Source organism: Streptopelia decaocto, assembly GCF_964273445.1.
Source record: "Streptopelia decaocto genome assembly, chromosome: 3".
NCBI lineage: Eukaryota > Metazoa > Chordata > Aves > Columbiformes > Columbidae > Streptopelia > Streptopelia decaocto.
Window position 1 is genome coordinate 89,890,787 of NC_138656.1, and position 16,743 is coordinate 89,907,529.

Sequence of the window (16,743 nt, forward strand, 5' to 3'; positions counted from 1 at the left end):
TGAGGTGCTGCAGCGTGGGTAAGAAACTGCCAAGGGGCGATGCCGCAGAGGGAACGCTGTCACTGAGAAGGAAGCTGCAGAAGGATCAGGCATTACACCTACCTAAAGTTTAACAGGTTCATCCACAAACTTGGCACTCAATTATGGGGCACACTGGTGAAATTTCCTGATGGCGTGGCTGGGAGGGAAATAAGGACCAGGATAGCCTAAAGAATGATTTGCCTTAGCTGGAGGACTGAAAGAACATGACGGAAGTTCAAGCAACAAGGTTATGTATTTTGAGATTAAACAATAGAACCACTGGGTTTTGGGGTGTGTAACTGCAACTTGTTGGGCAAGACTTGAGAGGAGTATACCTGTAAGCATAACATAGTCGTGGGACATGGCAATGAGACCCCACAACAGTGGCTTTCACCTCCAAATTGTTATTTTTTTATTTCTTCTGCTTACTCCTTGGGTATACGAGGGAATTTGTCCTCTTTAAACTCCGAAACTGACAGAAGGGCTAAACAGAGGAGGCTTTTGTCCGCGGCACAGACGATCACAGACAACACTTCTCAGCCTGGAGGCTGCTCCGCTCTGCACCGACTCGTCTCTCGGGATCTCAGGCGGGATGTCACTCTGCTCTGCCGCAAGCCCTTTTTGCCTTCTATCCCTCCCACCTCACCGAAGAGCACCCGGGGAGGCAGGGCTGCCGTGCCGGGGCGCTGACGGGGGCCAGCAGGCCCTGCGGGCCCGCCTGCCCTCCGGCCACGCCGCTGAGCGGACAGCGGCCAAGGCGCGGCGCCGGCCGAGGGGCCTGGCAGGGACGCGTCGCAGCGGTCCCGCGCACGCCGGGGCTCCGTGAGCCGCCCCCGCCTCTCCCAGCGCCGGAGCCTCGAGCCGGGCCCGCGGCGGCGGCAGCGCGGAACCCCGCGCCGGTACCGGCCGGCGAACACCCCGGGCTCCGCGGAGGCGGGCCTGCCCGCCGCTCCCCGCACCATTGGCTCACCCTGGGGGACTCTCAGAGCTCCCCGGCGCCTCATTGGCCGGGGCTGCCCCTTTCCCCCTGAGCTAATTGGCGGAGCGGGACGGGATCCCCTCCGGCCGGGGGGGCGGTGCTCGGCCGCGGGGCGGGGGCGGCCGCTCGGTCACCTGCGGCCGGGGCGGCCGCGCTGCTCCGGCCCCGCCGCGGCGGGAGGGGGGCCCGGCGCGGGGGAGGCGGCGCCGCGGGGCCCGCGGCCGCGAGGGGAAGCGGCTGGGGAAAGCCGGAGAAACAAAGAACATGGCGAGGGGAGGAGGAGCCTGCGCCCTCTCCCCGCCGGGAAGGACGCTCCGGGGGCGGACAATGCCCGGCCCGGCCCGCCCCGCCCCGGCGGCGCCCGGGGGCGGCTCGCCTCCCCCCGCCCCCTTTCCCCGCCCCTGTGGCAGGGCCCGGCGGGAGGCTGGGCCCGGCTCCTGCCCCGCGGGACGGGCTGGAGGCGGCGGCCGGGAGCGGGCCCGCTGCCTGCCGCAAGTTTCGCCCGGAGTCGGAAAGTTGGGTACGGCGCCGCGGCCCGGCGGGACCCGGCCAGGTAAGGAGCGGGCGCGGCGGCCGGCGGGCCCCGGGGCCGGCACCCAGCGTGTGCCCGGCGGAGCGCGGGCGGGCCGGGGCACCTGCGGGAGGGACCCGGGCTGGGCTGGGCTGCCCGCCCCGCCCGCCGCTGCCGGGGCCGCAGGTGCGGCGGGACGGAGGGACGGACGGAGCTCTCGCAGCCGCCGGGCGGGGGTCAGGCAGCCCCTGCTTCTGGGAACTTTTTAGAAACTTTGAGCGTTGCCCGCCCTGGCCCCTCGCTGTGGGAGAAGCGCCTTCGTGTCGCTGCCTGGGGCACCTGGCCCCGAAACCTGGCGGGGACCGTCCTCCGGGTGCCGGCACGGGTACCTCCCGAAATACCCTTCTGAAAATTGCGTGGTTAGAAGCGCTACCTGTGGAGAGGTGCTGGGACCGCTGCCCTTGCGCTCGGAAAACTCTCCAGCCCGATTTCTTGCAGCTGCACAGAGCGTGTCTCTCCGCTGGTCTTTCTCAGCCTCAAATCACTTTTTAGCTCAGATCTTGAATAAATACCGCTCATGTCAAAATGATTGTAGTACTGATATGAGGTCTTGGTCAGGGTTTTCATCTCTTCACTTTGTACTAAGATGGAGACTTTTTTTTAAACTCTCTCGTGATTTGAGCGTCCAGTTTGAGAGATGATTTAAATGGATCTGTACTAAGTGTTCAGCTTTTCAGCATTAGTTCTAAGATGTCTTGAGCTAGTTACCTGAAGTTTGGATTTCCAGAAGTGTTCAGAATTGAACAGACATATCTCTGATCTGACTTAAAAATCATTATTAATGTGTTCATAATTAGTTCTGCAACAGTTCCCCCTGCCCCTTCCTTCCCTAGTTTTACATCCAGGCAGCTCAATTGCATATCTAAAGCCTCTTCTCATTTTCACATAGTACTTGCACTTGCAAACTGTTTTAACTTGTTTTCTTCTCCCTTCACTCAAACCCTGAACAGTTGAAATGAAATTTTGGGGAGAGGAAGAAGAGTGTCTTCTTGCACCTGGTTAGATAAAAGTCATAAAAGAGAGTTTAGCTGTAGGAAAGCCAGGAGCATAAATAGCTATTATCTTCTATCAAAGGTTAGTTAGTTACCATGTTTATATCTGTACATGTAAGTATAGGATGGGTAGAATTTTAAGGTGAAAGTGGCACAGGAGCTTTGGAAGGTACTGTTACACATTGCCCCAACTTAAGAAGAATATCTCTTTAAAATGTGTTGACATTTAATTGACCTTTGAAAGTTCATTCTGTTAATCATACTCAAAGCGCTAAAGCTATGGTTGACTGATCTGGTGTTCGTACGTTCAGCCGTGCTCAGCATATAAATTCTGCAGCATAATTGCTACTTATTGAGCAAGACTTTCCTTTCTTCTCTGAAAATGAGAAAGTTTTGCTTCGCCTCCGGCTGGGTGCTACGGGTAGAATTGTGAATCCAAATGCTTTCCTGCCATCAGTTGTTGTGGCGGGTGTGGCCTCCAGCCAGGCAAGAAATTCCTTTGCTGAAACTGTGTTTTTCTCCTTCCTGAGGCCGCAAATAGGGCAAGGTAACCTTGAAGGTTACTTCTGTGTCTGCTGTGAGTCAAAACACAATGGCTCGCTTTTCTTTTTTTCTTTTAAGCTCTTCTAAACTCCAGCTGTTTGGGTGGAGAATGCTGAGTTTGAGTAGGTTAATTGCAGAAGATAGCAACCCCCTCCAAAAAAACGCCTTGGCTTTTAAAATCAACTTAATACACCCCTGTTAAAACACATGCTACCTGTTTTATGGCTGTTGTTCATAGCTTTGTTGTAACCAAAATTCATACAGGTCCTGAGAATGGAAGTGTTACATGGGAAGTTGCTATTGAAAGATTTGGGTAAAAATTTATTTCTATTATATTCACTTGCCAAAGATAGGTTTCCTGTTGAGGTTAATATCACCAGCAGTATTTTTGTGTGTGGATACCTCTTGTGCTATATGTGGAATTTATAAGTCGATCTGTTTCCTTGTGTGAAGTGAGGGAAATACTAAATGTTAAATGGAGTGTCTGGGATTCCTAATAGATCATTAGCTCTTTGCTGTTACCATTGAAAACTAATTAATAGCTCTTACTCTTAATTATAAATCCACTTACAAAGTTAGAGCCCTGACAGTGCTGCTGTACTTTTCTAAGCTATTTTCTCAATGCTGCTTTTGTAGCTGGAATCCCCTTCCTAACCACGAAGTCAGATGTGATGTTCAAGCTGCGTTTGCAGCCAAGTAACTGCCCTGCCACTCCATAGGGTGAGAAGCTCGCCCTGGGGCGGGGGGGTCATCTGGGTGAGGGTTTTCATGGGTCTGCCTCCACCAATGCGCGAGTGCTTTGAATACCAAAAAGAGATCCTGTGGTTGAGTTTTGTTTATTTTAGTACAATAGATACAAGTGCTGCACGTGATTCGTTTCACTGAATCTTTAGAAAGCTATGATAAATATGCCAACAGCATGTCTGTACTTTCTGTACAGTTGACAGAAGGGGGAGGCAAAAAAACCCAAGGTAGCCTAAGGGTTGGAGCGTACAGATGCCCGACTGCAGCTGCTCTGATGCCCAGCAGCCCAGAGCTGGTACCTGCTCCGTCTGTATGACCTGCAGGGAAAGGCCATGCAAGGTGTCCTCTGGCCAACTGAGACGACAACGAACAAAGTACCTTAGCTGGCCAGCAGGACATGTAGGGAGAGATCTGCTGTACGGGTCAGCTTTCATAGAGGCTTAGGTCTTGGGTCTAGCTGGGTGGAGGTGTCAATCCATGCATTATTATTTGCAATTGCAAACAGTGTCCTTGAATGAGATGCCTGAGCAGGGTCCCCTTTAGGGCTCCTTTTTACGTTGTCTTGCTGATTTGGAGGAGTGATTTGAACGTGTTGCTCTCCTGGGTGGTAGGAGCTTCTGGGCTGAGCCTTTCCTGTTGAAATCACTGGACAAAGCATGGATGGCACCACCACAAGGGCATAGGCGTTCAACTGTGGTAACAAAAGCCAGGTTTTGGTTTGTGACCTGAGACAGACCTAGGGGAGATTTCAACCTGAATGCTTCTTGTCCTAATATTTGTATTGTACAAAAAAGTTTCTGATGCAGCTGGTCCATTCCCAAACTCCTGATTTTATTTTTGTGATAAAGGACAGAGCTGCATTTTGAAAAGCTCATTCCTGCAGTATGGCAGTTGAGGTGGGACGGGGTGAGCAGGGGTTTTGAGAACCACGTGGAGGTTTGGATGTGTGGTACAAGCAACGTTACAAAGACTTTAGTGTTAGTACATGTACCCACTGGCAGAAAGTTGTGTGCCTGAAGGCTAGTAGCAGCTGAGCACAGATGTTTGAAGTTTTATTCGTATCTAAAACTCTGTCAGGCACCTAAACCCTTGAAGTTGAGGGAGTCTTAAGACAGGAATTGTTGTTCTTCTTTGCTAGATTACTCTGAGGAGGTTACTGTGAAGTCATTCACTGAAGATTATGGCATTGCATGAAAGAAACGTAACATTGGGCCATAAATTAACAGAAAAAGGAAAGCACATTCTCTTATCTGGTTTGTTAATCCAACTGTTTGCATATATAACCCTTAGTACCAAGAACTTGTACTGCATCAAAGTACCTTTTATAATAACAGAACCTAGCACAGCAAGTACATTTTGCAAATAAAATTCCCCCTTTTAAATTCAAGTGTGTAGAAAGTAAGTTTTACATTAATCTCAAAGGCTATTTTTACCTGTAACACTTTGCGCTGAATAAAACAGGTTGGTAGCATGGTCTTGATCAGCATTAGTCCCACAGATGCCTTTCCTCTGTAACCATTTGAAATTTAAAAGAATCACGAGTTGGAGTGCAAATGCATAAGGGTTTAGTTGCATTTTAACATACTTGCCTGTCAGGGTGAGCCCAAGCCATCCTAATGTGACATGATTGACATAATCCAAAGGGGATTAGTTATTAATACCTTTGAAAAATAAAGACTGGTCTTGCTTCAGTGTTTTTCTTCAATGACAGATGTTCAAAATTAAAGCTTTTGTGGCAAGTTGATTATAAACTTTCTGTTAGTCTAAGCAACTGAGAGCTGTTCTTGGAGCTGTCAAGTTACGTTCTAATAGCTCTAATTTTTAGCTGACTACAGAAGCTATCTTTATCCACTGGGGATTTTCTTTGCTAATAAACATCAGAAAAGGATTTTTTGTGTAGGAAACCATTTCATAGGTGTCTTCCTGTCCCCTTTTCTGTAACTTCTGGGCAATTATTTCTGCTGATCAGGAGCAAAACACAGTTACAGCACTTTTTTGTGTCTGTAGAAGGCTGTGTAGGGGTAGTACTTAGTCACTCTTTGTGACTTGCACTGGAAATTTTGGGGTGAAAGAAGAAAGAGGATAATTTTAAGTTCGCAATGCCAGAAGCTAACAGTAGGGTTTCTCTCTCCTTGTGCCCTCTTCCTCCCTGTCCCTGGGCTCTTGTGTGTGGCTGTGTTCTAGCTGTTTCATACCCGGGCTCAGTCCACTTTTTCCTCTTGCAGGACTTCCCAGTGTGTGCACTCTTTGCTATGTCGGCGTTGATTTCTGTGTAGTAGTTATTGAGCATTTTGGTGCTTCTGCAGTGGCTTAGCTAGGACATTTTTGCTGGTAAGCCCTCTCCCATTCCTTAGGTGGTCCATCTAAGGCTTTCTTCTCTCTTTGTAGGACTGAACTGTTTTTAACTTGGTGGATGTTTTTTCCAGGTGCATATTAGCCTCTTGCAGCTTCTGCTTCTGGAAAGCTGTGAGAAAAGACATTTTCACACTGATGAGAATACAGGTTAAGAGAAATTTGAAAGTGTAACGTTAACAGGATTCAGGTTCATGGCCCTGGCAGCATGATGTCAGCATTTTATCCAATAGGTCAAAGTATTTAATTACAAACTGTGGGAACAAGCAAGTGTTTAACTACCTTGAGGCTGATGTTCAGCCTCATTCTATTCCCTCATGCCATAAGCCTGGTCATACTTGGGGAAAGGGGAGTCTGTTGGAAATAAATGAAGAATGGAACTTGAGTAGGTGCATTGCCCTGGTCTGTACGTGTGCAAAGGTTAATGCATTTGCTGCACATGAACTCTAATTTTGTTCTTTAAACGTTGCTGTTATGTTTTACTCACATAGTGCTATGAAGAAACAAGCCTTTTCTAAATTACTTTAGTGCATGTTGTTGTTAACAAAAGTTACTTTCTGCACACTTCTAGTGGATGTGTTGCTTAACATAGTACCCAGAAGGTCTCTTGCATCTAGCACTAATTTCTAGAAATGTTCAAATACCTTTGGGACAAGAGTAATCAATGCATTGCACAACCTCGTAGGCAAGACAGTGTAAGCAGAAGCCTTGCAGACTCTTCTGCAGCATCTGGGGCTTCTGCAGTTCACTATGGAGCACACTAAGTAAAAAGTTTTGTGGTCTGAAGCTGTATTTATTTTGAACTATTGAAGATGAAAGACAAACATTATAATTGTGCTAATTATTCTGAGAGTCTTTATGTCCCGATTGTGTGTTTGAGCTCCGTACAAGAGAAGTGATGGGAAGAGAGAAATGACCTTCCCTGTGTTTGCAGGGGAGTTGGGATAGATGCTGTGTCCTGGCTATGGGCAAGCAGAACCATTTCCTGCACTGATGACCTGACCCTGAAATCAGAAATTTGAGGGTAAACTTGCAGCATGTGAGCTGTGGTTCATGGCAGCAACACAATGATCAGAGTTCAGCCCCCTGCTTTTCTTCAGGAGTACAGCAGGGTATAAAATACATTCCCTAGAGATGTGACTTGCAAGAAAATTACGTGTTTTGGATAAAGGACATAAGAAATTTGAGTTAGGAGGCAGTTTGCAAAATACAGGATGAAACCATCCTAGAAATTATTGGGGGATGTTGCAGCCAAGTTCTGTGTTTGAAGATGGTTCTGGTCAGCCCAAACATATGTTCACTTCTGCGTTCAGGGATCTTGAATATGGACTACCTGCTGCCCATGTCCCTTGTGCCAAAAGCTTGTTCTCACTGCAGCTGTATTTTGCCTTCCTTTTAAAGAGGGACAATAAGATTGAATAAGTTGTCTACCATAGGTGGTTTGTTCACTGTGTTAAATTTAAGTAAATGTTCTTTGCCAAGCTTGGGATCTGGTATGTTGAGCTCTCTTGGGTCACACTTCTCCCAAATAACCATGAAGTGTTATTGCCATTGAGGCTGTTTTCTTGTTCAATATACGCTCTTTATTCTTGTGTTGGCCCAGTGCGTGGTCTCCATATTTATCTGAAATGGAAAACCACTGACTTAAGCGCTCTGTGCTGGGAACTGACACAGCAATGCTTACTTACGCACAGCTTTGGGCTGATCACCTGCTTGGCTCCGCGGTGGAACAGTAGCGGGCACAGCGCTTGGCTCTGCCAACGAGCAGAGTGATGCTCTGAACCCCCTGGATGTCACCCGCTTCTGCCGGCAGACCCAAAAGGACAGCTGAGCCTGTTGCACCTTCCTTTCTGGCCAGTACGGAGGGTTTGTGGGCTTCACAGTGATGCCCGTCATAAACACTATATAAAATAAAACTATTGTTCATTTATTCTATAGCAGAGCATAAATATCACTGATATCCATCCTTAACCTTCACTTGTTGCTGGAGCTGGTTGATTGACAGAGATGGTCTGTTTGTCAAAGGCATCCTCATTTCATGTATTCATGTACAGAACTGGTTCAGGTACCATCAAAAGGTGTCAGAGTGCAAATGATAAATAATATATTTTGAGTAGATATATTTCAGTTAATAAGCCCTACTTACTGCATTTCTTTTGTTTTTGTGGTGTGGAGATTTTGGTACTGTCGTGTGTATCCTTCTCCTTCTAGAGGTTGGTTTACTTTAGTTCCTCTTGTTGTGTTGTTTCCATGCTCTTCTTAATATCTCTCTATTTCTTTGATTTTTCTCCTAATAGTTTGGTTCTGACTTGTGTGTCTCTCCATCCATCCATCTGCAATGGGGTTCTGTATGTCCCTTTTCCTCCAGAATGATCGCATGAATAAATTCCTTCTCCACCTTAAAGGCTTAACTAGGAGGCCTCTGGGGTTTTTGCTTTCTGAAGTGATGCTCAATTTCAGATTTATGGTATGGTTGGTTTTCGTTGTGTAATCTGTGTATTTCTTAAGACAGCAAATAAGAGAAGTTGTTAAGCCTGTCTCTGGTGGGAAATTTAACTACTTCAATATAGGTTCTGAATACTTACACTGCCTTAGCAGTTAACCTTTATCTCTTCTAATTGAGAAACAGCTGCATTCAGGAGTAATGTGTCACTTTAAACACATTCTGAGTTTTAGATGACTATACCAGAAAAGGGCATGGTTTTAATAATGGTTGTTGAAAGCTATCTGACTTCTTGCAGACAGTCCTAATAATTAGAAGTATGTGATCTGAACTACCGAACTTCTGGAATTACAGTAACTTCTGTTGATGTGTGCGTTACAGATTCCTGGAAATCTGAGGAGCAGTCTTCGGCAGCTGAAGAATGCAATTCTCTCCAGAGGTGTGGGTATCTTGAGTGAAGGGGACGACTGAAGTAGGATCAGCTGGTACCCAAGAAGTAAGTTCTTGTTTTTTCTCCAGATATTTTTCTTCTGAGGTGCGCCGTGGTATTCATTCACCTAGGTGGATTAAAAGTTGATTAAGGTCCCCAGTGATCAGACAGCAGGGAGAGACTCTTGGGAAGAGGCTCAAGAAAATGCACTACACATTGATTGTTCATACTTTTTACCAATATTTTTGACATCCCGTTCCCAAATGTTTGGTGTCTGTATCTTACTCTGTGCGTAATTTCAACTGATTGTCTGCAACTGCCTACTCTGAGCAGGGGAATCCTGCTCCCTCAGGAATTTTAGCGTGAGTTCAGATGCAGTTGGGAGACTCGGGTTCATCAGCAACAGTTGGAGATACTCATGCAGTGTCATAACAGCTGTGAACTTGAGTTCATATAAGTAATATGTGCTTAATCTTCCTATGCTGTCAATGACAGGAAGAGGAGGAATATTTTTTTCCATATTTAATGATGATCTTAAAGTTTTTGACAACCAAATTTGAAAACGTACACTACAAAGCAAGTTAGGAAACAACTGCCATCAGTTAAATTTTTTTTCAGGTTCTATGCAGCTTTGAATTTTCATTTTTATCTGCTGGTATTCCAGTGTTATTCTAATAAGATTAAAAACTAATTTACCTGTCTGAGTTTGCACATCACCTCATCTGTATGGAAGGTATGGAAAATGCATAGGCCCTGTTTTTGAATTCTAGAAGCATTTGGGAAATCTTGTTTTAGTTGCTTTTTTTGCTGTATTTTTTTCTCCTTTTTTTCTCTCATTTGGCTTGGAAATTTCAGGAGAGTGAGAGGAAAACAGTTGGATTTTTATTTAACTGAACAGTGCTTCAGTACCACCACTTTTTCCCTTTTTCCTTCTGTTACATGAACTGTTAATTCGTGAAAACATTGAAAAGTTAGACTGTTGTTCCTTTTTCTTACCCATATTTGTTCAAAACATTGTCAAGATCAGTGTGTATTGATACTTGAGGCTTGGACACTTTTTTTCCTAAACACCCGTATAAGAATACTGTACAAATGAAAAAAAAAGCAGTAAAGATAGCTGATTGCATTCTCTTGCCATACCGTGTGACAAAATGCCTCACAGTTTTAGACTGACCTTGCCTTGACTTTCATACAGATATAATCTGTTTGATGTCTTTTAAAAGCGGAAAGGAAGCCATACATGGAGTGGAATTGCACATTGCTGCTGACATAATGTCCTTCATCGAATTAATTCAAAGTGGTAGGATTTTGTAGTCTCCCTACTTTTTTTTTTTCCCACTCTAAGTTGTAGATTTTATGCTGGTACACTTACAAATAAAAGGCTAGTTTCTGTACTTTTTGTTTCATGACCAGGTGTAATTAAACTGAAATATTTTCATTCTGCAATTAGGGATCTAAGGATTTTTTTGTTCCACCCCCCCATACCCCCCTACCCCCTTTTCTTTGTTTTACAATCCATACAGATTGACTTTTTGTGTTTTTCTTAGCTGGCTTGTGATAAACAAGATGGAGGTTGCCAGAAGAGGAACTCTTTTTTTGCTCTTCTTCGAAAGTGTCATTATGAGGAAATAAGTTTTCTTCCCCCCGTGTCCTTAGGTAGACCTCACGCAGGGATGTCAGTACCTCCTCGTATTGGCAACTCTGTGAAGTTGGGCACCTTGCTGCGAGTTTCATAGCTTGTTGCGGTAGCTTTGCTGAGGAGAGGGCAAGTGGATCCAGTGGCTCTGGCGTGGTATATAGATGCCAAGTGCTAGGAATTCCTGGAATGTGGAGTTGTGCGGCACTGATAAAGTTTGCTTTGTTTCCTTAGTGACTTGACCCATTGAGAAAATGTGGTTCCCTAGGAAGCTTTAATAGCTCAGAGTTGGTACTGAATAAAGGGAAAGGCCCCAACATAATTCTGCTTGTTTTCACCTGCTGCCTGAAAGATTAATTTTCTTAACCTTAGTATAGAAAATGTAACCCTGAGTTTTGAAAGTGATTTATACAGATCCTTTACACTTATCAGTTTGAGTGAATGCGCTGCAGGCTTCTGCGTTCCAGCTATGGTCTTTTCATAGCCTGATCAGTTTACAGTGCGGTAATTTCATTTGGGGACAAGAAAGTTTTTCAAGGAAAAAACACCTTCTAATTAGAGTGATATAATCACTCTGCTTGCCTGCTGTGGTTTCATATGACTTCAGAAAAATGGTTGAGTGATTAATCTTTAATTTTCCCCATCATTAACTTAATAAGGAAACAGGAGATAGAATGAAAAACAAACAGCAGAACTGTACAACTAGGATATTATTATGCCAAATCTTTTTGGCTTTTTCATTTGGTGAGAAATGCCGTTCTGACAACTATGTGAAGGGTAGCAGCAACTGTTACCTCAGATAATTTGTAGAAATCTTCCAACAGGTTTGAACTTTATTGGAGCCTTTGCAGAGCTTGCTATGCCACTTCCTACCTCTTCCCCACAGTGCCCTGTGGGCTGGGTGGTTTTTTGCCACGGTTTTATTTGGAAGCAATGTTGCATAAATTAACTTCTAATATCGGATAATTCCCTCGCATCCACTTTTCTGTGGGGAGGAAAGCCATCCCAGACATTGTAGTGAAATCCTTGTAGAGGGTTTGGTTCTATTTTTGTGCCGTTTGCTATCTTTAGTCACTGTGCTGCTGATAAGTGAACTTAGTTGTGGAGTAGAGCATTTTTTGTCATGAATGTGACAGGATTGCTCTAGTCTCCTGGAGAACAAAACTATTGCAACGCTTGGAAGCAAGTTGCTCTTTTCATACATCTTTATTTTAATTTTTAGCGGATGTAAAATAGGCAACATAATTCTAGAAGTGTAATGCTTGAACACAAAATATGCTTAGCTGTTTGCAAATGTTCCTCTGGAAGTTGTTACTTTATTTCATGTGTAAATACTTATGAAGACAGTCCCATGTACATCTGCGGGAGGCAACACAGCAACAGAAGTTGTAGCGATCTTGACTAACCTGCTCGGAGGCCTCTGCATGTTAATAACATAAAGTAAACAGCTGAGGAATGTGTATTGCTGTTGACAGTGAGCGACTGTAAACATCCTCGACTGGAAGCTGTGAAGCAGCAGATGGGGCTTTCAGTCGGATGTTTGCAGCTGCCAACTGCCACAGACGTCAAGAAATGTTTGACACCTAAAGCATAGTTGTCTGTTTAAAACTTCTATTTGGTGTATCACAGACATATGAATTTAGGCCAAACTTTTCCACGTGCTGCTTCATCTTTTTTGTGATGTCTGAATATCTAGAAGTCACCCAGTCTATGGTAGAAAAACGAGCAAAAATGAAATCAATTAAGTTGTATTTTTAACTGCAAACTCAGTTCTAAGTTTTCAGAGGTGAGATTTCGTGCAGCTTGCTTGGATTCGTTTCTAGACTCTGCTACAAAGTTTTTACAAGATTATCACACACATTTAGCATCTCTGCAATGGTTCATTTAGAATTTGAAATCCTAAGCCTTATAGGAAGCAATCACTTACAGGAGTTGTGGAAACTAGAAACATACCGATTATAGCAACCGTGGAAAAAAATTTAAAAATTCCTGGAAGATGCCCAACCATGCAAAATGATGGGGAGGTCAGGGAGATTTCATGCAGCTGAGTTCACCTCTGACATATCACAGCCTCTCAGCTGTTTGAGGTTCAGGGATCCTCCTCCTTCCCCCTTTCCTCTTGTTCTCCTTCCTGCCTCCCTTCCAAAAAAAAAAAAAAAAGAGAGGCAGAAGTGCTAAAAGCTGATTCATACTTTTCTAGAAGTTAGTTGAGATCATTTCAAGACTCCAGCCCTGCCAACTAGTTTTATGTGTGGATGGACCCCTGTGCTCCTGTGCTTAAATATGGCCCCAGGACATAGAGAACAGCTTCTGTGATTTAACAATGATTGTTATCCTACCAGAAAAAGTGCAGCGAGATTGGAGCACGTAACTGATTTAAGTTGATATGGAAAGCGCTAGTGTATTCACTCTTGAGAGAAGATATGCATCTTCTTGGTATATATGTTAAATATCTAGCCTTTGGTAAAGAGAGTTTTGTTGTTAACTTGTTTTTTCTTGTAATCAGTGCCCTTCTCTCTCAAATACATATGTATGTTCATATAAAAATGTGAGAGGATATAATCTAAACAATCTGTCCCGTTACATTTCACCTAAGATGCAGATAATCTAAGACCCTGGAGTTTGACTTTTTTTTTTAAAGGAGCTTATGTCCTGGTCGGCATTCTTATAAAACATCATTGACATGTAGGTAGGTAACATAGTATCTGCAATGTCAAGAAAGCATGCTCTGTGTTTGAGGAAATGTCACTAATCTATGCTTTGCAGATAGCTTTCAGTGTAGACTTGTACATTTGCCATAGATTCATAGTATATTGTATTTCAGCAGTGCTTGAAGGCTCCTGTTAGGTTCAGCACTGTACGTCATGTTGCACGCTTCACTGTTAGTAGTAAGGTATGAGCTCTCCCAATGAGGGATTACAATCTGATTGAAGACAGTGGCATCGAAGTGGAATGCAGATAATGTGGTCAGGAGGCAAACGGGAAAAGTGAGAGGAAAACCAGGAGGACAGAGGGTTGGGCTCAGGAGTAACTGCCTGTGTGTGCAGGTGGCTCTGAGTTGTTTGCTTAATTAAAACGGAGGAAGACAAAAGATGTATCTTCTCGGCCAGTTGTCTGTCTGGCTATAAATATCTTGAAAGATGCTGGCTTGGTTGGATGGTATGTGGATTTGAAGTTAGGACAGACACTGATGAAGCCACGTTTCTAGGTTGATTTTTTTTTTTTTTCCTAAGTACAGGAGAGGGAGCAGATAAAATGGGCAGAGGTTTCCAAAAGCCTTTTCTTGCAAGTCTAAGAAGTTCTGAAAAGCTTGTCATGAACTCAGAAGAGTCAATATGAATGCATTGCAAACTTAGTGACATACTGACCAAGTTCAAGGCCAAGGTAGATGTCAGAGTTAGGGCTTAAGTTCATTGTAGAAGAAGCTGAATTTTTTGTGATTATCTATGGCCAAAGACAAACAAGAATTACTGACAATAGTCAGGTTATATTTCTGAGTTATAGAGATGGGTGTTACTGTTGACAAAGTAGGACAATAATAGAGACGTGTGGTTCAACACATAACAAGTTTTTAAGTGAGTGCTCCTGCAACTTTTCTGGGTTTAAAACTGCCTTTATTGCCAACCCAGAGAACGTCCTAAGTGACCTTGTAATTAAATTCATGAAACTTGGACACACTTTAGAAACACTATCTAGGCAGAGGATTCTTGACATAGTCTTCTCATCTGGAAACCTTTCTATATATTGGAAGAAGAGGATTGAGCAATAGGAGAGAACTTGCATAGGCAGAGTATTTAATATCAAAAGCATTAAGTACCTCCTGTGAAGATTTACATATTGATAATATTTGTGCTTTGACAGGAAATTCTTTCAATACCCATTCTATTACTCTTCTTCCTGAATTACGTACCGTCTCAAAGTTCCGCGTGTTTCCTCTTGGAAAATGCAGTAGTATGTTTGGACTGTTGTATTCAGCCTCTAATCTCACTACCTGCACATGAGGAGTTTTCTTCCAGCAAAACAGCTTCAGACACGTAACTTGCCCTTCTGCCAGCTACCTCTTAAAACCCCCTAGGACTAAACTTCAGAAGAACGTTAGAGCAGTGACCCTTAATTTCTGCCTGTGGTGGAAGCTGCTTGCTGGCCTCGTGTTTCCCAAAATGCTGGTCTATGTTGTCTTACCTGATACTTGTTGAGGTCACTTTCACTTGGAAAGCAGCCTTTTGCTTTCAGGCCCTGGCTTCCATATTTGGGTGGGTCAAGTCAAGCCCTCTTCACCCCTTTACTGAATTAATGTATGTATTCTTAGAAGGGCTGCTTCCCTCCCTTGCCCTGTTTGAAAGGGAAGAGCAGTTAATGTCTGAGCGGTCCCGGTTTTGACTCTGCTGGCCAGGAAGGAGGCAAGAAAAAGGGCGAAGTCAAGCAGCGCTACTTACCCATGTATGCTGTTAATGGAAATCATCTTTAAAATGACGGAGCAGCTGTTGGAAAAGGCACAATCCATCTGCCTACATATGCACTTGTTATGAGGAGAATACAGTTGATGGTGTGAATAGAAAGCTTTCAGTACTGAGCTGGCGTTCCTACTCCAGCCACACTCAAAACAGATATGTGCTTTAACTCTTTGCTTCAAAAGTGACAGCCATGCTTCTTGGAGAGTTTTTTTTTGTTAATGATATGTGAAACAGGCGTTACACAATGTGCTTGTTCTGTTTAAAAATACAGTCGAAGAAGATACAAGGAATCAGAATTGGAAAGGATGATTTTTTTTTGAGGTGAATTTGGCATATAACTTTTTTCCCTTTAAGCGATAACTTATAAATTTAGATGCATGAAATAATTCTCTTTTTTTATTGCACTGATATATGCAGACTGTTCTGCTTTTTTCCTAAAGCTTCAAACAGTTATTATGAAACAAACAAACGAACAAAGGATATGAGAAGGAAGCCACGTGCCATGCAGTGACATAGTGTTTTTCCAGATGATGGCTTGAGGCATCTTTTTAGCTGTGGATGTAAATGTAGCTTCTTTTATTTAACAATGCTTCTCTTGATTTAATATGGATAGGCAGCATTTTGCCTCAATTCAGACTTCCTGTCATTGGTACTTGTTTTTTCTTGTGAGTAAATTGGAGATATTTTCAGTAACTTCTCTTTGTTGCTGAAGATTCCACCCCCCCCCCACCATGCCCTTTGATTAAATACATACCTCTTTGATAATGCAGAGCATAGAAAATTAACTCCAGAGCTTCTGCCTATAGCAAGGCAAGAAAATCAGTGGAGGAGAGGGATATTGCTCAGAGGTGGGGGTTTTGCAGTCTCTTCTGGGCGTCCAGGTATATTTCAGTCAACAGTTGGTCTTTCAACGCCTGTGTGCCGGAGTTCTGAGCCTCTTAGTTGCACTCCTTTCTTTCTTCTTGCCTTGTGTAAGTGCAGAGGATTTGTATTTAGCTGTCCAGGATGCTGTGCAGATCTCCTGTCCCTTTGCTTTCATCAGGTCACTCATCTCCTTGCTTTCCCCTGACTCACCTTTCTTTATTCATGAGATGCAACTTAAACTGCATGCTTTTGTCTTCAAGGCCATCACAGCCTATATGTGTATTAACTCTCACATCCAGTTGTCCTGTAATGTTATTCTCCATTACCAGCTTGAACTTTTTCTGCCTTTTTCAAACTTTTTTTGCTCAATTTCAGAAAGAGAAGGCTAATCAGTCAGCAACCTTTCTAACTACTTTGCTGTAGTAAAAGCTTTGAAGAGTTTGTGCACTCTTGTGAAGGCCATAGGCTGTTCAGAGATCTTCTTACAATAATATTTATAGTACTTTTTTTTTTTTTCCCCTTGCCCTCATCACCTTCTGTATACTTTGAGAGTAGGATTAATATTTTCTTATTGCAGTGCTGACTTTGCAGAGTTGATAGCTGCATTTCTGACGTGTGCTGCCATTTCTGGGGAAGCTGTCTGCTTTATCCTCTGCAGAATGGTAAAAATATTTTACTTCTTCCAGAAAGTTTTTAACCAGTCTGCAATAGCGA

At 43.9% G+C, this 16,743-nt stretch overlaps 1 protein-coding gene across 3 annotated transcripts in view; it reads left to right on the forward strand.

Moving 5' to 3' along the window:
* The first annotated feature begins 1,424 nt into the window (after nt 1–1,424).
* Nucleotides 1,425–16,743, forward strand: part of OGFRL1 (opioid growth factor receptor like 1) — a 93,362-nt gene continuing 78,043 nt past the window's right edge. For 2 of the 3 annotated variants that reach the window (XM_082048580.1, XM_082048579.1), the window contains exons 1-2: nt 1,425–1,553; nt 9,027–9,141. The gene's annotated coding sequence lies outside the window, so the exon portion shown is untranslated. Of the gene's footprint in view, nt 1,554–8,999; nt 9,142–16,743 lie in introns of all 3 variants that reach the window. The other variant, XM_082048581.1, reaches the window with a different exon arrangement.